This window comes from Oncorhynchus mykiss, chromosome 10, assembly GCF_057628025.1.
Source record: "Oncorhynchus mykiss isolate SJ-2025 chromosome 10, ASM5762802v1, whole genome shotgun sequence".
NCBI lineage: Eukaryota > Metazoa > Chordata > Actinopteri > Salmoniformes > Salmonidae > Oncorhynchus > Oncorhynchus mykiss.
In genome coordinates this window covers 20197870-20221876 of record NC_143031.1, presented here as the reverse complement: position 1 = coordinate 20221876, position 24007 = coordinate 20197870, and the positions used below count along the sequence as shown (strand labels likewise).

The following is a 24007-nucleotide window of genomic DNA, read 5'->3' as shown; positions in this document are numbered from 1 at the left end:
TGCTTCAGGTAATAGAAATCTAAAAGCACTACCAGCGCTTTTTTGTAATTATACTTTCTTGTGGATAAATTGTCTCACCGCCAAAAGGATCAACCGCACAGACAACCGGTAAAGTACGTAAAAATATTATTTTATTCAACATTCTGGCTTGTAGAGGTCATGAGAGGAAACTTTGCTGATTCAAATGCTAATTTCTGCCTGACGTATGATTCAATGCAACTCAATGTCTGGTTTCCAGGCAAGGATCCGCACTATACAGCTGTTGCAGGTACTCATTTTCACTGGCTGTCCACTGGTATCAAAAACAATGATTGACAGACAAATTACATTTCCTCAATTCAACCATTATTGGGTTAAAATACACATATACATTTGTGAACAGCCATCCACAACAACCACAATCCATTAAATTGTGTGTTAGTTCACAAAATACTTTTTGGGGTGAGAAGGGGGGTGGGTGCTGTGGGATCATTTAAAATGCTCTTTGAAGAGGTAGGGTTTCAGATGTTTTCATAAGAAAAGAGAAAAGACAGAAAACCTTGGACTGGGCTGAGCGGGAGCTGGCCTCCTGTAGGGGTGGGAGGGCCAAGAGACCAGAGGTGGCAGAACGGAGTGCTCAGGTTGGGTTGTAGGGTTTGAGCATAGCCTGATGGTAGGGAGGGGGAGTTCCTCTTGCTGCTCCGTAGGCTAGTACCATGGTCTTGTAGTGGATGTGAGCTTCAACTGGAAGCTAGTAGAGTGTGTGGAGGAGAGGGGTGACATGGGAAAACTTGGGAAAGTTGAACACAAGGTGGGCTTTCCCAAGCGGAGAACACAGCCAACAGTGAGTTGCAGTAGTCCAGACTGGAGATGACAATTGCCTGGATTAGTACCTGCACCGCTTTCTGTGAGAGTTAAGGTTGTACTCTACGGATACTCGTTCGTTTCACCTGCTGGCCGCAATGAAATCTACAGCAGGACTCAGGCCAACAACTGCCTGTCATATAAACACGCAAGCAAAATATATCATGCTGCAGGCAGAATAGAGAAGAAAAATACATGCTTAGAACTGATAATTGATCGCATGATACAAGAATGAATTCAATTAATTGAGTATTGAGTGTTATGATGGACACAGCTTTGTAGAAACATAACATTCACAGCCTCTTGCTCACAAACTCGAAAACGATAGTTTGGGGTGCTGCAGTTCCCAAACGATATTGTGCTTATCACCCTCATGGCAGTCAAGCAATGCATTGACTGCCATGAGAGTGAATATATTGATGAAAGTAACCTAGTCCGAGAGAGATTTACACGGATATCAAAACTTCACGCCAGGATAAGCCTACTCAAAACACAGCCCTTATTTCAACTGTTTATCCCCTATGAGAAAAATGAATTGTGGGAAAACGTTTGGAACCATTTCCCTGTTTGATCACTAGGTTTAATGGGTATTATGACACCTCCACTGGGGGGGCTCTAGGTACCAAGAAATAACCGTATTTGTAGGCCTAGCAATCAACAAATGTACATTGTTTAAAGCATTCTTTTACAAGTCTCAGTCACAAATGACAGCTCCAATAAGCCCCCTATGGTGAATGACGTGAACGAGAGGCTTGTGGAATCCTGACTCGTTCAAGTATTCAGTTCATCGTTCGCCTATACGGGGTCCTGCATGCTCTGGGCATTACTGACTCAAATGAACTAAATTAGTCCAAATATTTGTATTTCCACTGAACGAGTCAATAAAAAGAGACAAACTTCCCATCGCTGCTTTGGAGAAGTCCTACTTTGATTTAGTTTTCTCTGCTGCCTTTTTTTTTAAAGAGGCCAGCAGGGGAGCAGATTCTCTGAAAAGCATTAAAGAATCCTCAGGGACAAGCTCTGCCTTCCCCACCTGGACTTTACCAATCACAATACATCCAGAACTATATCGGAACGCTAAAGCACATTGGGAAAATGTAAAATAGTGTAAATTCACTTACTGTACATATATAGGCCTAGTCAACATTCGATTCAGTTCTGTCCTACATATCCTAAGCATACTTACTCCCATAACTCCCACAATACATGTCACAGTTAAGTCGGGAAGTTCTTGCTAACATAAACATGTCAATAGTAATGCCTTCATTTAAATTCCAACCAAACTTCCTTTTGATTATGAAACATCATACTGGAGCAATCATCCTGTCAACACTAGTAATTGACCTGCCTACTGACAGAGGTGCTTTAAAGTTATAGTACTAAATGTTCAGAGTGGACCTAGTCAGTGCACAATGGATATCAGCTAGTCAGCACATCCTCTCTTCAATAACAAGCTTAGCTCAAAGTCAGTTATCACTCAATCAACATTGTTTAGGGAACTTTCTTAACTCGGATGTTGAGGACACCATTATAGTAAAAATAACCCCACATCGCTATGAAAATATTGGTATCCTTCAAAGACACCCAATGGTATTCTATAGGCACTAGTACCGCGAGGCCGAGCACTCTCCAACACTATGAGGTACATTTATGAAATCCTCATAGAAACAGTTAATAACTAGTGTTGACAGGGAGTCTCAAGTGAGGCTGGAGAAAGGCAAAATCCTGCACATTTTCGAAGGAGTACAAAGGAAAAAGGGAGGTCTTTGGAGGCCTCCGAAAATAAAAGGCTCCCGCTCAAAGCGCCAACCTTTCCCAGACACCCTTGAGAGCCCGCCTCACCCACCTCTCCAAGCATTTACATCACCCACCAGTATTTAGACAAAACTCCCTGCACTCCACTTTCCCTCTCTCCATCACAAAAGTCTATCCGAGCCAATCACAGGCTAAGCCACAATACGAGGCTATTTATACATCATTCAGTTTAGCGCTGCAACACTGTGACCAAAACTATATTGATTCACAGCCTGGGAAAATTCATCCTCTAAAGAAAATGATTGCTAGTAAAAGAAGTGAGTGGGAATCAGGTAGCTGACTACAGTTGTGTGTGTGCCAGTGGATCTATATGCTGATGACCTCCAAACGACCCTTTTTCCCCCGAGTGCATGATTATCCTGGGAACTACTTCCTCTAATTTGGATACATCTCCATACAGAGGCGGCGGTGCGGCGGCCCACAAAAACGCACTCCTTGATATCTCAATCTGTCAAAGAGTCCGCCACCATGTATCAGAAGAAACACATCATGGTTAATTAAGTCTGGTGACAGGAGAGCACCTTTTGGGGCGGAGCTAACGGACTGTGGCACACACTATTACCCTGATCAATCACATGGTCACATGGCTTCCTGTGTACAGTAAATGGTCGATGTAACAAAGTGATGCGTGTGTGTGTGCGTGCGGTGAGGGGGGTGTAAATAAGTGTACTTTAGTTTTGTCAAATGCAGTTTGCCAGAATCAATGTTTGTGTACGCGTGTGTACACCTTTTGTGTAATGTGGAATGTTTTGTCGGTAACACAGCTTAGCATACGAGTGAAAAATATTATGCGTGTATGTGATGTTGATTGTGAGAGAAGCTGTGGTAACTTAATGACCCAGATCTTTGATTTGGTGCTACAGATGAGAACTGGATTTGTTTTCTAAGAGGTCAGGGGGAAACTGTAACAATGTAACACCACCATAACCAACAGAGACACCAGGGCCACTTTCTGTAGGCAAACATTGTAGAATGTTGCAGATAGGTTCTCCGCGGGAATGGAGGAGAGATCTGAGGCTTCGTCCCGGGGCAGGCTGCACTGACTTCAGACCGTGTGCATGGAAGAATGGGCTCCAACCAATGATAGAACCAGTAGCCCAATCTATCAGAGGATTGCACCTCTGGAGCCATGAAAAAAAAAAAAAATCACAGGTGCATGAGGGGATTCAAGAGCAGAAACTGCATAGAATCACTGTGATTACCTGACACGCTCAGGTTAATGGGAAAAGTAGTGTGGGTGACTCTGCCAATAGAGTGCCCATCCAACGCTCTGATGTCCATGGGAATGAAGAGGGGTTGTGTAGGGATTCCCAGCTCCGACACCAGGGCAGTCAGCCCCAGAATCAATCAGCACCCGGTGAGATTTGGACTGGTCACCCCACAACAGGATAGCATGGAGAGGGGTACAAGAAATGGAAGATGGGAAACTCCCTGTACGGCTCACCAGCGTATTCGTACCTACTTGATGAGCCTGGTCTTTTAATGAACAGGTAGATATGTAATGTCCTGTTGTTCAACAATACAGACAGCTCCTGGTGCTTAGTCTGCGCAAGCGTTCAGCAAGAGACAATCTGGCCCAGTCCAGTTGCATGGGCTCCAGAGGCAGCGAGTCGATAGCCCTCAGAGATTCCTGAGAGAACTTGGGTGACATCGGATCCTTCCGGGATTCCTTGGAGGCGAGGTGAGCATCTTGGACAAGCGAGTGTGACCGGGAGAAGACCTCCTCTCCCTCTTATGTTCCCGTAGCCGCCCATCGATCCTTATTGTCAAGGCTATGACAGAGTCGAGATCCATGGGAAGCCCCCGGGCTGCAAACTAGTCTTTGATCACCTCCGATAATCCATGCAGGAACGTGTCGAACAAAGTAACGAAAATCTAAGACGTTGTCTGCCACACTACGGGAGTCTTGACGCAGTTGCAGTAGCTTACGAGCAGCCTGTTTCCGGACAGAAGAGAATCAAACACCTTTCTAACCTCCGCCACGAACTCCTCCAGACTGAGGCAAACTGTGGATTGTTGCTCCCACATTGAGAGCCCTCCCAGACATTATTAGCGTTATTAAGTACGCTATCCTCAAGCAATCCGAGGGAAACGAAGAGGGCTGCAGTTCAAAGATGAGAGAACACTGGGAGAGAAACGCCCCGCAGGATCCTGGAACTCCAGCGTAGCACTCTGGAGGAGGTAAGCAGTGTTCTCGGGAAGCCAGGGTAGATTGGGAAGAAGCGCCACTGGTAGCGGGGTAACTGCCAGTCTGGGGGGTTACTGTTGTGGCTTGCTGCTTAGTAGATATCCAGCGGAATTGCTACAGCAATGCAGTGAAAGCATGGTCATGGCATTCCGCCCAGGTCTGGAGTCTTTCCATAAGGTCTTGAAATACTATCTCATGTCTACCAATGGCGACTCCTTGGACGGAGACAGCGTTCTGGAGCTGGTCCAAGTCAGCTGGGTCAGTCATGGCAAGTTCGTACTATCACGACTCAGGATATGACCCAGATACAGGAGGAGGATAGTACGAGTCTCAGAGTTTATTATGGTACAAGGAGCAGGCAGTCCAAATCAGTCAGGCAGGTACAGGACGGCAGGCAGAATTAGGACAGGCAGAAAGGTCAGAACTGGGAAGAAAAACAAACTAGAGCACAGGAAACATACTGGTAGGACTTGACAAGAAACTGGCAACAGACAAACAGAAGACGCATGTACAGTGCCTTGCGAAAGTATTCGGCCCCCTTGAACTTTGCGACCTTTTGCCACATTTCAGGCTTCAAACATAAAGATATAAAACTGTATTTTTTTGTGAAGAATCAACAACAAGTGGGACACAATCATGAAGTGGAACGACATTTATTGGATATTTCAAACTTTTTTAACAAATCAAAAACTGAAAAATTGGGCGTGCAAAATTATTCAGCCCCCTTAAGTTAATACTTTGTAGCGCCACCTTTTGCTGCGATTACAGCTGTAAGTCGCTTGGGGTATGTCTATCAGTTTTGCACATCGAGAGACTGAAATTTTTCCCATTCCTCCTTGCAGAACAGCTCGAGCTCAGTGAGGTTGGATGGAGAACATTTGTGACCAGCAGTTTTCAGTTCTTTCCACAGATTCTCGATTGGATTCAGGTCTGGACTTTGACTTGGCCATTCTAACACCTGGATATGTTTATTTTTGAACCATTCCATTGTAGATTTTGCTTTATGTTTTGGATCATTGTCTTGTTGGAAGACAAATCTCCGTCCCAGTCTCAGGTCTTTTGCAGACTCCATCAGGTTTTCTTCCAGAATGGTCCTGTATTTGGCTCCATCCATCTTCAATTTTAACCATCTTCCCTGTCCCTGCTGAAGAAAAGCAGGCCCAAACCATGATGCTGCCACCACCATGTTTGATAGTGGGGATGGTGTGTTCAGGGTGATGAGCTGTGTTGCTTTTACACCAAACATAACGATTTGCATTGTTGCCAAAAAGTTCAATTTTGGTTTCATCTGACCAGAGCACCTTCTTCCACGTGTTTGGTGTGTCTCCCAGGTGGCTTGTGGAAATCTTTAAACAACACTTTTTATCTGTAAGAAATGGCTTTCTTCTTGCCACTCTTCCATAAAGGCCAGATTTGTGCAATATACGACTGATTGTTGTCCTATGGACAGAGTCTCCCACCTCAGCTGTAGATCTCTGCAGTTCATCCAGAGTGATCATGGGCCTCTTGGCTGCATCTCTGATCAGTCTTCTCCTTGTATGAGCTGAAAGTTTAGAGGGACGGCCAGGTCTTGGTAGATTTGCAGTGGTCTGATGCTCCTTGGGATGTTTAAAGCTTGGGAAATCTTTTTGTATCCAAATCCGGCTTTAAACTTCTTCACAACAGTATCTCGGACCTGCCTGGTGTGTTCCTTGTTCTTCATGATGCTCTCTGCGCTTTTAACGGACCTCTGAGACTATCACAGTGCAGGTGCATTTATACGGAGACTTGATTACACACAGGTGGATTGTATTTATCATCATTAGTCATTTAGGTCAACATTGGATCATTCAGAGATCCACACTGAACTTCTGGAGAGAGTTTGCTGCACTGAAAGTAAAGGGGCTGAATAATTTTGCACGCCCAATTTTTCATTTTTTTTCATTTTTTTTTTTTTGATTTGTTAAAAAAGTTTGAAATATACAATAAATGTCGTTCCACTTCATGATTGTGTCCCACTTGTTGGTGATTCTTCACAAAAAAATACAGTTTTATATATTTATGTTTGAAGCCTGAAATGTGGCAAAAGGTCGCAAAGTTCAAGGGGGCCGAATACTTTCGCAAGGCACTGTATTTGATTTGATAGTAATGCAATTCAGACAAAATCTTCATCAGCGCCCACTGAGAATGCATTGAGTTGAATGCTCGTTTGGGCATCAGTCCTAAAACAAATGTTAAAACAATATTGTGACGAAACGTGCAACCCATAACATTTGAAAAGCTTAGACTCACGAACACACACGTGTTGTCTATTTTACTCTGATGTTCACAAGGTGTCCGATTCCGACGTAGGAAATTATGCCTTTCCTACGCACGCCTTTCCTACGTACTTACCTTATGAAGGTGCAGAACCTATGAATTCAACCCATGAAAAACCTCCCACTTGCTGGCCAACAGATTTTTTTTAGGTGGAATTTTCATTCAATAGGATTTCAGTACAATTATCTTAAATACGGTCTAACTTCTTCAATTAGAATTTTGTAGACAAAGGGGTTCAGAAAATAGGGAACAATGAAAGAAGGCCATCTATGCATGTCTCCGTTGCAAAAGCTGGTAGATTATTTAGACACATTTTAAGGTTAGGAATCATTGAAAAAAAGTTGTATGAATCATCGAGGAAAAAAAGTGTACAATAGGGCTTGACCAATAGTGCAATAAATCTACCCTAATTCTCACTAATCATGGACCTGTATAAAATGGAGCAAAGCCCGGGCATAGTTACAAAATATGAACAAAAATATAAACACAACATGCAACTGAGTTACAGTTCAGGAAAATCAGTCAATTGAAATAAATAAATTAGGCCCCAATCTATTGATTTCACATGACTGGGAATACAGAAATGCATCTGTTGGTCACAGATACCTTAAAAAAAAGTAAGTAGGGGTGTGGATCAGAAAACCAGTCAGTATCTAGTGTGACCACCATTTGCCTCACACCATTTGCATGACACATCTTTGCAGAGTTGATGTGGCTGTTGATTATGGCCTGTGGAATGTTGTCCCACTCCTCTTCAATGGCTGTGCGAAGTTGCTGGATATTTGCGGGAACTGGAACATATTGTCGTACACGTCAATCCAGAGCATCCCAAACATTGTCAATAAGTGACATGTCTGGTGAGTATGCAGGCCATGGAAGAACTGGGACATGTTCAGCTTCCAGGAATTATCCACAGATCCTTCCAACATGGGGCCGTGCATTATCATGCAGGAGGTGATGTGAAAAAAAAAATGTAAAACCTTTATTTAACCAGGTAGGCTAGTTGAGAACAAGTTCTCATTTGCAACTGCGACCTGGCCAAGATAAAGCATAGCAGTGTGAACAGACAAGACAGAGTTGCACATGGAGTAAACAATTAACAAGTCAATAACACAGTAGAAAAACAGAGAGTCTATATACATTGTGTGCAAAAGGCATGAGGAGGTAGGCGAAGTTACAATTTTGCAGATTAACACTGGAGTGATAAATGATCAGATGGTCATGTACAGGTAGAGATATTGGTGTGCAAAAGAGCAGAAAAGTAAATAAATAAAAACAGTATGGGGATGAGGTAGGTAAAATTGGGTGGGCTATTTACAGATGGACTATGTACAGCTGCAGCGATCGGTTAGCTGCTCAGATAGCAGATGTTTGAAGTTGGTGAGGGAGATAAAAGTCTCCAACTTCGGCGATTTTTGCAATTCGTTCCAGTCACAGGCAGCAGAGAACTGGAACGAAAGGCGGCCAAATGAGGTGTTGGCTTTAGGGATGATCAGTGAGATACACCTGCCGGAGCGCTTGCTACGGGTGGGTGTTGCTGGTGTCTCTGTGCATTCAAATTGCTATTGATAAAATGAAAATGTGTTTATTGTCCCTAGCTTATGCCTGCCCATACAGTACCATAACCCCACCACCACCATTGGGCACTCTGTTCACAACGTTGACATCAGCAAACCACTCGCCTACACAACGCCACACAATGCCATCTGCCTGGTACAGTTGAAACCGGGATTCATCTGTGAAGAACACACTCCTCCAGCCTTCCAGTGGCAATCGAAGGTGAGCATTTGCCCATTGAAGTTGGTTATGACGCCGATCTGCAGTCAGATCAAGACCCTGGTGAGGACAACAAGCACACAGATGAGCTTCCCTGAGACGGTTTCTGACAGTTTGTGCAGAAATTCATTGGTGCAAACCCGCAGTTTCATCAGCTGTCCGGGTGGCTGGTCTCAGACGATCCTGCAGGTGAAGAAGCAGGATGTGGAGATCCTGGGCTGGCGTGGTTACACGTGATCTGTGGTTGTGAGGCCGGTTGGACATACTGCCAAATTCTCTAAAACGACATTGGAGGTGACTTATGGTGGATAAATTAACATTCAATTCCCCCGACACAGCTCTGGTGGACATTCCTGCAGTCAGCATGCCAATTGTACACTCCTTCAAAACATGATATGTCTGTGGCATTGTGTTGTGTGACAAAACTTCACATTTTCGAGGGGCCTTTTATTGTCCCCAGCACCTGTTTAAATCAGCTCCTTGATATGCCACACCTTTTGTGCTCAAAATTAGTTAGAAATAAGCTTTTTGTGTATAGAAAATATCTGGGATATTTTATTTCAGCTCATGGGGTCAGAATCGGGGCCAAGCTGTGCAGGATACAAGGACACCATCCCAACTCCCTACAAAATGACTGTGCAGTAAAAACAACTTTAAAGAATAAGGGTTGTTCCACATGAAAAACCTTCTCTGATCTCTCAAACGTGTTTCAGACACTTCAAAACATATTCCCTTTGGTGTTCTTGAATGTGTCTCTATGGGCTAATAGCAGTAAGGCCAAATTCAATGTTTCATCAAGTCATTTTTACTTAAATTGTTTTTATACCTACAGGGGCCCTATATTACAAAATTAAACAGCTAGATGGTCCATTTTATTAATATCCTAAAACAATTACATATGTTAGGTTAGTAGATATCACAGAAAAAGGGCTTAGATCTACATGTTTTAAGAAACGCACATAAGATCAATCATAAATACTGTACTTATCTTCTCGTGTCCAGAGTCCCTTGTGGGGCAGCTATAGGTCTTTTTTAGAGCGTATTGTTGCTGGAAGTCCAAAGAGATGCCATCCATAACCACCTCACTGTAGACAATGGACACCCATCCCAACCCAGTGTTTACCATTGTGTGCTTAGTGTACGCTGGCCTTGTTTCTGGAATCGTTCAGACACGGAATTCTGAACCCATCTTCCCTGAGAAAAGAGCTTCAAAATAAAACGGGTCATCTGCGGACACAAATGACACAGGGTAATTAGCTGCTAATTAGCACAAACAGACAAGGCTTAAAATGTTAACAGGATATTTAACCACATTAAACTGCCATTCAGGGCACACAAAAAACAGCAGGAAACCACACCAAATAGGAGCATTACAGCAACAACAAAAATCTAAATACCCGACTTTGGTTTCAACTCAACATTTTTTATTCCTTTTCGGGAAGAACCCCATCCCAAACCTATACCCTCACATTCTCCACTGCGGCTGAAAGTAATATCAGCCTAGGTTTATGACAAAAGGTTATGAATGATGTTTATGTATTAATCAGTCATGGTGGCATAGTCCAGGTTCATAGGCTTCTCAGTGGTCTGAAAATTGCACGCTCACCTCGGCTATAAAATGATCAGATCCCAGTTCCCATCCCAGCCTTCTCACCCCTAAGGAGGTTTTATTTTCATGGTGGACACTGTTTGTGATAACGCTCATGACTAATGATGACCAGACATTTAATACAGTGGTAGCATTTATATTTTTTATGGTGATGTGTCACTTTGTAGTCCCCATATGTAAACAAAGCATGAGTGAGAAAGGAAGGTTATTCTGAAGAGAGAAAGACCTCAGGAAAAGAGCAGAAGCAGCAGCAGCATTTTATCTTTCCCTGGCTGCCCTCGTTCTGACTGACTGGGAGAGACAAGTGATGTGGTTTGGCTGTGTGTGTTTAGAGGGTAGAGGGGGAGAGAAGGAAAAGCAAATGCAAGGTATGAAGGAAGTGGATGAGCACACAAACAGTCTAGGTCATACACATGCTTACAATTTCAATTGTCCTGCAAGAACCACATACTTTATGCAACATTAACACCCTCAAACATCATCTGCCCTCACATACATAAGCATATGACCATAATCACATACCAGACGGAAGGTAGATTAGTAGAATGTGTAGCTATGGCTATACTCCAATAACATGAAACCTGAATGTTTTTATGGGGTCATTTGATTAACGACATGATACTATAAATCACATCTGAAAATGTCTGGCTAAAGGGGGTTAAACGGAGAGAACGATAAAATGGAGAGCAAAATGACCAAAAAGGTACAGAGACACGCACAATGAGATAGAAAACAAAAAACTAGCGACCGATATTAAACAAAGGTTATAGGAAGAGAATAAAGAGTGAGAAATTAGTGAGAGAAAGGGATAGAATAATTGATAGCCATATTGTAACAGCCAAGCCATTCAAATTCAATGTGTACGAGTAATCTGTGGGACAAAGAGAGATGTCAAAAGGACGACAGGCTGTGTGGGCTGAAACTCTGCACACTGCGAAACTCGGTATATAATCCCTATTGGTCCCGTTGATGCTCCCAGAGCCTTGCACAATAATTAGTTTCACCATAGCTGTGTGCTTAAGACCGATAAGCAATGGCTGGGGAGCAGCCGCCACCGAATGGATGTAGCAACTTATCTGCAAACCGCAGAAGAAGAAACAACGGTGCGGTGACAGGTACAGAGGCCTCGGTAATGACCATGTGTGGGAGAAGTGCGCGAGTCACCGACCGCGTTCCAGAAACAACAAAGGCAAGGCAATAAAATAACTGAGCAGGTGCACCGTTTTCAAGAGTCCCACATAGGTATTGCAGGCCTGTGAAGACTGAAGAGACAGTTTTGTTATAACGTGGTGCGTCTTCAGTATTTTAAGAGGTTTGCTTAATGAAGGGCGAGCAGCTCTGCTGGGACAGCCTAGAAAACAGTTAGTTAAGCACCAGGCCTCTTTCTTTATCTGCTCCATCCCCAAGGGACCAAAACAACAAGAACAACAGATCAGCCAGAACAAGAGCAATGGCAGGCATTTTCCTACACATGTTTTGAACCAGTACAATGAGCTGTGTGAGCATGTCAGCAGCCGTGGCGAAAGTTATGAGATCAAGGGGTGTAGCGCCGATTCCATCAGGCAACATCCACATACGAACTGAGAAAACTGGTGACATTATGATCTCTCATAATAACTGAACTCTCATTTACCATTGTACAATATATTATAAAAGGTGGCAACGAAGGAAACAAACTCAAAGCCAATCTCAGTTGGCTGTATACTGCTCTAAAGCAAAGTTTCCCCAAATCCTATAGATTTGGCATGCAGTGACTTCAGAAAGTATTCATACCCCTTGACTTATTCCACATTTTGTTGTGTTATTTTGAATTCAAAATGGATTAAAACAAATAATCTACCCATCTACAAACATTAACGCATAATGCCAAAGTGATGACAGAAAATGTTTGCAAATGTAATATAGAAATATCTAATTTACATATGTATTCACACCCCTGAGTAAATGCTTATTAGAAGCACCATTGGCGGCGATTACAGCTTTGAGTCGACTTGGGTATGAATTTATCAGTTTTGCACATCTGGATTTAGGGACTTTCTCCCATTCTTCCATGCTCAAGCTCTGTTAAGTTTGATATGGAGCTGCGGTGAACAGCAATCTTTAAGTATTTTTGATGTGATTCTAGTCTGGGCTTTGGCTGGGCCACTCAAGTACTTTGACATTATTGTGCTGAAGGCATTCCAGCATTGCTTTAGCTGTATTCTTAGGGTCATTGTCCTGTTGGAATGTAAATCTTCGTCCCAGGCTAAGGTTGTTTGCACTCTGAAGCAGATTCTCATCAAGGATTTGCCTGTATTTGATGCTGTTTGTTGTTCCCTCTATCCTTTGTGGTGGTTATTTCATTGTTATCAAATGAGGAGAGACACATATCACACAAGTCGGATTTAAACTTAATCTTTATTCACTTATTAATAGGGAAAGCAGGTCACAGCACACACACACACACACACACACGTGAATGATGTGAGTGCTCTGCAATAACAAGGCTGGTCAACCCAACACTCTTGACTGCAGGGTAGAGAGCCCTGACACAAAGAACACAATGATATTCTATAGCAAAGATACACCCCTTAGTCTACATGACAAACCACAGATGTGTGGAATGGGTCACAATGTGAGACTTGATATATGAGAAAGGAGTATCCCCCAGCCAGATAGCATTTGCCGTGAAGACTGTTCTTATTGTACAGGAACCAGAGTTTGGCCCCTAAGACAAAGGTCCCTCTCATAATTATCCATATCCAAGCCATCTCTCCCTGGTACCTTACATTAAATAAAACACCAATTCATTATATGAAATGCATGCAGTAGGTTTTATCACCAACCCATTCATAAATAAATGGTCAGCTCCAGATACCCCTATCTTGACCACACGCCTACTGCAGGGAGCTGGAGGGAGCTTTTTGCAGGGAGCTTTTTGCAAAAACACAGCATTGGTAGAACAGAGGTGTAATAGTATTTGTTAAGTATATGTAATTAATTATTAATATTAAATAAAGCAGGTAAACATGTTAATTTTTGTGTTAACACCTTACCAGTCTCATAGTTGCTGCCCGCTGAAAAACATCCACAGAGCATGATGCTGCCACCACTATGCTTCACGGTGGGGATGGTTTTAGACGTGATGAGCTGTGCCTGGTTTTCCAGACATAGCGCTTTACATTCAGGCCAAAGAGTTAAATGTTTGGTCTCATCAGACCACATAACCTTTTGCCTTACCCTCTAACACATGCATTTTAGCAAATTCCAGGGGCTGGGAATTTTGTGTCTCAGGGGGTGCTACAGATGACTTTGTTTATCCGCTATTACAGGACTAGTAAAGGCCCAGTGCACTACTTTTGTGGAAAATGTCTTCATTCATCTTCATTGTTACAATAACTAACTTTGAGAAATGATTTGCTGAGATTTTACTTTATAACAAGAATTGGGCTATGTTTGAGGCTTTTGTAAAAAAATTACGCAATCCCCAAGCAACCCAAAACACGCAAGATACAGATGGCTATATCGGTCCACTAATACAGGACTTGTAAAGGCCCAGTGCACTACTTTTGTGAAAGAAAAAATATATACAGTACCAGTCAAAAGTTTGGACACTCATTCAATAGTTTCTTTATTTGTACTATTTTCTACATCAAAACTATGAAATACCACATATGTAATCAAGTAGTGCCCCAAAAAAAGTATTAAACAAATCTAAATAGATTTTAGATTCTTTGAAGTATCCACCCTTTGCCATGACAGCTGTGCACACTTGGCATTCTCTCAACCAGCTTCAAGAAGTATTCACCTGGAATGCATTTCAAGTAACAGGTGTTTCTTGTTAACAGTTAATTTGTGGAATTTCTTTCCTTCTTAATGCGTTTGAGCCAATCAGTTGTATTGTGACAAGGTATGGTTGAAATACTGTCACGATCGTTGTAATCAGAATCGGACCAAAATGCAGCGTGGTATGGTTCCATCCTCTTTATTAGAACGTTAAACACACAGAAAACAATCAAACGCAAAATGAAACGTGAAGCAAATGTAGTGCTCGCAGGCAACTATACATAGACAAGATCCCACAAAGCACAATGGGGAAATGGCTGCCTAAATATGATCCCAAAACAGAGACAACGATAAACAGCTGCCTCTGATTGGAAATACCAGGCCAACATAGATATATAATAACCTAGATAACCCACCCTAGTCACACCCCGACCTAACCAACATAGAGAATAAAAAGCTCTCTATGGTCAGGGCGTGACATATACAGAAGATAGCCATATTCTGTAAAAGACCAAGTCCGTATTATGGCAAGAACAGTCCGTATTATGGCAAGAATAAGCAAAGAGAAATGACATTATTATTTTAAGAAATGAAGGTCAGTCAACCCGGAAAATGTAAAGAACTTTGAAAGTTTCTTCAGGTGCCCGTCACAAAAACCATCAAGTGCAATGGTGAAACTGGCTCTCATGAGGACCGCCACAGGAAAGGAAGACCCAGAGTTACCTCTGCTGCAGAGGATAAGTTCATTAGAGTTACCAGCCTCAGAAATCTGCAATTAAGTGCCCCTCAGATTGCAGCCCAAATAAATGCTTCACAGAGTTCAAGTAACATCTCAACATCAACTGTTCAGATGTGACTGCGTGAATCAGGCCTTCATGGTCCAATTTCCTGCAAATAAACCACTACTAAAGTACACCAATAAGAAGAAGAGATTTGCTTGGGCCAAGAAACATGGGTTATGGACATTAGACTGGTTGAAATCTGTCCTTTGTTTTGATGAGTCCAAATTTGAGATTTTTGGTTCCAACTGCCGTGTCTTTGTGAGATGCAGAGTATGAACGGATGATCTCCGCATGTGTAGTTCCCACCATGAAGCGTGAGGGTGCTTTGCTAGTGACACTCTCAGTGATTCATTTAGAATTCAAGGCACACTTAATCAGCATAGCTACCACATTATTCTGCAGCGATACGCCATCCCATCTGGTTTGTGCTTAGTGGGACTTTCATTTGTTTTTCAACAGGACAATGACACAAAACACACCTCCAGGCTGTGTAGGGGATATTTGACCAAGAAGGAGGGTGATGGAGTGCTGCATCAGATGACCTGGCCTCCACAATCACCAGACCTCAACTCAATTGAGATGGTTTGGACCTCAGATTGAAGGAAAAGCAGCCAACAAGTGCTCGGCATATGTGGTAACTCCTTCAAGACTGTTGGAAAAGCATTCCAGGTGACTACCTCATGAAGCTGGTTGAGAGAATGCCAAGAGTGTGCAAAGCTGTCATCAAGACAAAGGGTGGCTACTTTGAAGAATCTAAAATATATTCTGATGGGTTTAACACTTTTTGGGTCACTATGATACCATATCTGTTATTGCATAGTTATTATGTCTTCACTATTATTCTAGAAAATAGTAAAAATATAGAAAAACCCATGTATGAGTAGGTGTTTCTCTAAACTGTTGAAACTTACTGTATGTACATTTTATATTTCTGTATTTCTTGATCAATAAATTTCCAAAAAAATCTTAACTTATTATGGGGTATTGTGTGAAGATGGGTGAGAAAAACATCTATTTAATCCTTTTTGAATTCAGGCTGTAACACAACAAAATATGGAATTAGTCAAGGGGTATGAATACTTTCGGTAGCTGGTTGTACACAACAGATGGCATTAGATGTGGACTCATCTCAATATTATACCACTTTTGAGGTCTGTCAACAATGTCAAATGTTGATTTATTGGTGAACTATCCATACAAATGTCAAATTTGCTATTGTATAGACCTACAAAATATAAAATAATCATTAAACAGAGAACTGCTTTGAATGACAAATGCAGTAATTTAGCTACCTTAAATTGTGTTAAAAAAAGTGAGCCAATGGTCAGTAAGGGGTGCGCTTGGAGACGATACCGTTATAAGGTGAAAATACTCTCACCGTTTGGACTGCTTTCTGGTTCTGCTATATTCCACAGCCCACAGATTGGACTGAATAAAGCTTTAATGTGCTTCCCTTTATTTCCGCCCCCGCATTTAAAAAAAATAAAATCTGTTATTTTACCAGGTAAGTTGACTGAGAACACGTTCTCATTTGCAGCAACGACCTGAGGAATAGTTACAGGGGAGAGAAGGGGGATGACTGAACCAATTGTAAACTGGGGATTATTAGGTGACCGTGATGGTTTGAGGGCCAGATTGGGAATTTAGCCAGGACACCGGGGTTAACACCCCTACTCTTACGATAAGTGCCATGGGATCTGTAATGACCTCAGCGAGTCAGGACACCCGTTTAACGTCCCATCCGAAAGACAGCACCCTACACATGCCCTGGGGCATTGGGATATTTTTAGACCAGAGGAAAGAGTGCCTCCTACTGGCCCTCCAACACCACTTCCAGCAGCATCTGGTCTCCCATCCAGGGACTGACCAGGACCAACCCTGCTTAGCTTCAGAAGCAAGCCAGCAGTGGTATGCAGGGTGGTATACTGCTGGTATGCTGCATTCTTTCTACCTGGAGACAGCTCCCACCTCCCTTCTTGGCAACAACACCTCCTCCACACAGACTTAACACAGAGGCCCCCCAGGGTTGTGTCTTCTGTCCTCTGCTGTACTCCTTGTTCAACCACGACTACGTGGCTTTGCCTGACAACAACTCCATAAAGTTTGCTGACAACAGAAGGCCTGATAAACAACAACGTGTCAGCATATAGGGAGAAGGTAAGTGAACTGGCATTGAAGTGTAATGACAACAACCTCTCCCTCAACATCAGAAAAACAAACAAGTTGATTGTTGACTTCAGGAAGCAGATGAGGGAACATGACCTGATCCACATCAACGGGACTGGAGTAGAGAGTCACGAGTTTTAAATTCCTCGTCGTCCACATCAGCATGCACTCACCCATGCACACACACATCACAACTGCTGCAACCAGACTCTTATTGTACTGCCCAGTTTATACACTGCCTCCCATCCCCTTCCCAAATACACATGTAAATATTGGACTATAAATTGTGCCTTCCTATATTATTGTTAAAATGTTTATTCTATTCTAATGAGCCATTTACTTAATGTTTGTATTCTTATCTTTTATTATTTCTTATTGTTGTTGCATTGTCGGGAAGGAACCTGCAAGTAAGAATTTCGTTGGACTATGTATACCGTACGTACATGACTAATACAACTTGAAACTTCTTCCCCTCATTCTCTGACCACCCTGCCCTCCCTAGATAAATATATTACAATAGGCACCAGATTGTCGAAGCTGATATTTTCACAGAAAAGGCGGAAGAGTGGAAAGGGCGGTCACCAGGTGTCTCCATGGCAACAAGGGAATCAGAAAATGCTATTCACTGTAAAAAAAAAAAACAACATGCTCAATAGTCCTCCTGCAAAAAGGTCTGTACTGTAAGAGTCACTACATGCTACCTTGTGGATATTTAGTCGTTGTAACATGTATATTATCTTAACCTTTCTAACCTCAATGGCTCTTGAGCAACACTTAACATAATATCTATGTTGCTCTTCTACTGTATGGTTACATATTACAGATTCCTCCAACATTATTAATCTGCAAGTTTTGGGCAAGCCTATGGGACAAATGTCCCCTCCCCTTCCCAAATTTGAAAGATGGCTAGAAAAATCTGAGTACTGGAACAAAGTTTTTCTGTATTTGGCACATCCCACAGTCTTAACAAATGCTACGATACAACGTGGGTCTGTCCACAAGAGATTACTCAAGCATTGACACACGCACTGTGAGCAAACATCAACATTTTAAAGAGATGGGAGCTCTGAATACTACATTGTGCCATACTGTTAACCTACATTTCAATTTAGCCTTCTCACTGACATTGACAAATTTTCACCAAATTGTCTAGACCTAAAGTCTAAACCTAAATTGTCTTAACCTATAGTGTACACCAAAATCGCGCAAATTGTAATTTCACTCATCCCCTCTGAGACATGTGACGGTTAGTTTGCTCACTCTTGTGGAAAAACCATGAATTTCACATGATCTTATGTGAGGTTGTATGATTACTTGTGAAAATCCAGATGTGAAACCATGTTGTTTTGGAACACTTTATATGTGATGATATTTCATATGAAGTTCCACATGTGAAAGGTTATGAGATCACATGTGAAAATCTACATGTAAATCTTCATGTGAAATATCATCACATGTGAAGTGTGCCAAAACCCTGTTTCACATGTACAAAACATGTCAGAATTTCACATCTGAAATCATGTGATTTCCAACATGTGAAATCATGTGTTTTTCCATAAGGGCACAGCGCATGTCATTGTGACAGGAAAATGTGGCACAATAACTATTATGTTGGGAACCATACTTACTCCACAGTACATTCTAACTGCAGATAAGCTACAGTATAAGAGGCAATGACAATGGATTGTAATGAAGAGACAGGCCAAACTCTACAAGTAATTACACAATGAAATAAAACATTTGACTATTATATTATTTAATGTAACTACATATCTGCTCAGCTTTATGTAAAGCGTTGCATAAATTAGGTTTTCTAACTCCCGAACCTAGCCAAACCAAGCTATAGTAAGTTGACAAGGTTATGCCTCCACCATAATTATTGGAACAGAGCTGAAAAGGACAATGTGAAAACAAAATATCCTAGCCAGCACAGCTTGGTTCAGGTCGGCATGATAGTGTGAAAAGGGCAAGAGTGTATGCTAGCTAGCTCGCACATGAAGAAGGCATTTCTGTAACTTTGTTACAACGTCTCAGTCTAGCTAATGTGATTTTACCTGACAGTGACAGGTGCCATTGACCTGACTACCACCAACACCCATATATAGAACCAGTCTATAGATTGTAGTAATTTGGTTAACACTTCCTATTATAAGTGTCTATGTTGGGCATTATCTCATAAGGAGTTTATAAGTGGGCTTCTAATTAATTATAAAGAGGGTATTTAAAGGAAGTGTTACAGTCATTAGTTCTCTCAATGCTTTGGTAATGTTAGGCAACAATCATAGAAAGGTACATATCACTCACTTAGTCAGACCCCCTTTCCTTCCCTTCGTTAGTAGACACACACATGCACACACATCGAGCTGCAGCAGCCTCAAAGGCCCCACAAATTAAAATGTTCCCTGTTTGTTGTTCTCCCAGCTCCGGTGCTGGCTGCTGCCGAGTGAACGGAGCATGCTCCCAACATTCCCTCCTGCTCTCCAGGGTTCTCTTGTTCCTCCTCCACCGCCTCCGGTCTGCCTCCTTTTATTACACATGCACACGGTCTCACACAAACGGTTTCTCCCTCTCATACACACACACACACAAACGGTTTCTCCCTCTCATACACACACACACACAAACGGTTTCTCCCTCTCATACACACACACACAAACGGTCTCTCCCTCTCATACACACACACACACAAACTGTCTCTCCCTCTCATACACACACACACAAACGGTTTCTCCCTCTCATACACACACACACAAACGGTTTCTCCCTCTCATACACACACACACACAAACGGTCTCTCCCTCTCATACACACACACACACAAACTGTCTCTCCCTCTCATACACACACACACACAAACTGTCTCTCCCTCTCATACACACACACACAAACTGTCTCTCCCTCTCATACACACACACACACAAACTGTCTCTCCCTCTCATACACACACAAACTGTCTCTCCCTCTCATACACACACACACACAAACTGTCTCTCCCTCTCATACACAAACTGTCTCTCCCTCTCATACACAAACTGTCTCTCCCTCTCATACACAAACTGTCTCTCCCTCTCATACACAAACTGTCTCTCCCTCTCATACACAAACTGTCTCTCCCTCTCATACACAAACTGTCTCCCTCTCATACACAAACTGTCTCCCTCTCATACACAAACTGTCTCCCTCTCATACACAAACTGTCTCCCTCTCATACACAAACTGTCTCCCTCTCATACACACAAAAACTGTCTCCCTCTCATACACACAAAAACTGTCTCCCTCTCATACACACAAAAACTGTCTCCCTCTCATACGCACAAAAACTGTCTCCCTCTCATACGCACACAAACTGTCTCCCTCTCATACACACACAGTTTCTCTTTCATACACACAGTTTCTCTCTCATACATACAGTTTCTCTCTCATACACACACACAGTTTCTCTCTCACACGCACAGACTGTCTCGCTCATAGGTTGTGTGCATATGAGAGACACAGGTTGTGTGCATGTCTCTCATATGCACACAACCCATCTCTCTCATACACACACACCAAAGTTGTGTGATTGCACCAGGAGAAAGTATTGGCTTCCTCATCGGCAGGCAGGTATAGAGGGAGGGGGATCCCTTTCCCCCTGCAATGTGAAGTGCTCGTTAAGGGACAATGAAATATTTAAGAGACAGCATTACTGTGGCCCAATACGCATTTGCACGTTTTAATTTAGAAACAAATCCAGTTCCCAGGCTCGTTAGCCATGCCCAATCTTAATTAACAGCAAGAAAGATTAAAAGGAGCGCGTAGCAGACTCGGGCTCCTGCCGTAACTCACCCATAATAAGCATTAGAATAATTCCCTTTCATAAAAATACAAATTTAAACTGATTGCCTTGGCACAACCAACCCTGTGCAGGATTAGAAGAGAGGGGAAGTAGAGGAATGTGAAATGCTACTGTTAGGCCAGGTGGATTGGAGCCAAAGAAAGGAATAACGGAGGGTGTACGTGCACAAATGCACACAGGGCTGGAATGGCAGGATATTAGTACCTGTCCCTTTATGGAAAGTAACCATTTAGCCACAATGATAATCCAATGGCACAGCTGACAGCCCTTACTATACTCATCCATCATTCAGTTCACATGTATTTAACAGAGGGTGCACATTATGGCATAAGATCTTTATTTGCTACGATAACAGAGATTCTGAAAACTGCCTAAATACAACAGACTCAGACTTTCATTTTTGCTTGATGGTAACTCATTGTCATGATAGCAGAAACAGACTGGCACCCAGGCTAGCTATCCTTTTGAATGGCACTACAGACAAACACATTTTTAATTTTCCCCCTGTCATCATCACATCATCCGACGACAAGTCTCCCACTTTGCTGTGATGTGAAACCACAGCTATCAGCAGGAAAACTGACACTCCCACTGAGATCAACATCCAGCCAATATCAGCCGCACACAGCACAAATGTGTCTATCAGAAATTCAACGGCTCAACAACACACAACATTTTGAGGCTGAATCATTAAACTCAGAGCCAGCATTCGGGAGAGATTTGTACCTATGCCGAGCTTACCTAGGCTGCATCTGAAAGGGTACCCTATTCCCTATAATTCCTTATTGGCCCTGGTCAAATGCACTGCACTATTTAGGGAATGTGGTGCCATTTCGGACACAGGCCTGGATTTCATTTGCTTTGAACATTTTTTGCTGTGTTTGATTGAGCTGCCGCATTGGAACAAATGGAATAGTACCCACAGTGTAAACTCAAACCATCTGACACTCTCAGAGCAGGCTCAACCTAGTGCTCAACCCTGGTCTGATGCCTAGACTAAAGAGGATAGGTGGGAGCAGAGGCTAGGATGGAGAAAGATGACATTTCTTTAGTTAAAATGACAGGTTTATCACTTAAAGTGTCACTCAAGCATAAAGACAATGGAAAAAAGGACAGCGTCAATGGACACTCACTGTGATGTTGTGTGTGTGTGTGTGTGTGAGAAAGCGAATGCTGGCATGCTAACCAGACCACATAACAAGCCATGACATATGCCTTGATGTCTGACAGACACATTCAACTCTTTTCGATATAGTACCAAGCCCATTGTGATTGTTACCCCAGTCCCCTCCCCATCAGATCCACCCAAAGGGCCACGGTGCTAAATCATCCAGCGCTAATGTTTGTTTGGTAGCGACACAGCACTTCTTTAAAAGAGTCATCCCTGACAGGCAGAGATCCGGGGAGATACGCTCCTACACACACTGAAACACACAAGCTGATGGACTGAGAAAGAGACGCCATGGGAGGCTTCCCCTCGACCAGCAGGTCTTTACAGGCCGGTGAAAAATAGCCGTCTTTAGCGGTGCTAGCATTGGTATGGGGGCATTTCTTAGCCCAAAGGGAAGCCCAGCAGAGCTGCTAATGACCTTAAATCAGTCATGTGTTATGTAGCCTGCTGGTTTCGGTCCAGTAGGGGTGTAATGGTATAAGTATTCATGCCGAACCATTCGGTTTGGGACCTTGGTTCGGTTCGCACTGTGAACCCAAATGAAAAAAACATTTACAAAAAGGAAAAACACTTGGCCTATAGGCTATGCCTACGCTGCGTTGTAGGTCTATGCCTCTTGAGTAAATCTGACCTGAAAAAACATTACAGCCTATTCCATTAAAACAACTAGAGCCTATGCGCACGTTGTGATTCAAATTCAAATCTTAATTGCCGCATTTCAAGCTGTCCTTTTGTGAGGCTCAGACGAGTGATGGAATTGGATTATCATCATTTAATGTAGATTACAACAGTAGATTACAATGGCGATGGACAGAGCTGTGGATAAAACGTTAACAGTATGTTGCCACCCTCAACGAGACTAGCCTATGCAGCTGCCAACACCTCAAATATGTTGACACATTTACACCTCAGTTTACCAGAGCAAAGCGGAAATGTAACATTGTCTCCCCTCTGCAGCTGATTCTGATTCGTGCCAAAGAAATTGAAAGAGCAATAGGTAGCCAATGTTTAAAAAATGTTACGGTCTTTTATTTATAGATGTGTATACTGTATGTGCCCATTCTCGGTGGTTGAGAATAGGGGGTTTCAGCACCTTGTGAAAATGCTTGAGCCAAGTTAGGAACTTTCCTTCTGCACCCACTTCAGCAAACCTGTAGTACTCACTTCAATCAATTTTGCCAATGCACCCTTTGTTGCACTTACTTAACAGCAACTAACAGCCCATCACATTACCTCGGAGAGGAGGTGTACCGTGGTACCTTTATGTCATGGTGTGTTCATAACCAAGTACCAGTCTCTTTAGATAACATTCCACTCTTTGACAGTCCTTTTCATTGCCAAAGAAAATGGCCTTTCGGCAATCTCAACGTTCAATATGCAGCTGGATTTACTTGGCAGTGACAAGGAGTGGAAAGGAGTGGAATGTTAGCTAGAGAAAATGGTACTCAGACGAGGAATTTACCACATACAACTGGGAAAAATCTACTTGAACGGCCCTTGAACTGGTAATTACTAGTGTGAAACTCTTCTATCGTCCTGAGCACCCACGTCTCGGGCATGCTGACCTCATGGTCACCTATTAAAACCTGTTATGGCTGCAATCCCGATACCGGGATCGAGATGACAACTACCAGTGAAAATAGAGGGCGCCAAATTCAAACCACAGAAATCTCATAATTACAATTCCTAAAACATACATGTCTTATATCATTTTAAAGCTTTTCTAGTTGTTAACCAAAGCGTCCGATTTCAAATAGGC

The 24007-nt window shown here is 42.6% G+C and overlaps 1 long non-coding RNA gene across 1 annotated transcript in view; it reads right to left on the bottom strand.

Annotated features, from left to right (window-relative positions):
• Positions 1 to 24007, bottom strand: part of LOC149979958 (uncharacterized) — a 43030-nt gene that overhangs the window by 18111 nt on the left and 912 nt on the right. The window lies entirely within an intron of this gene.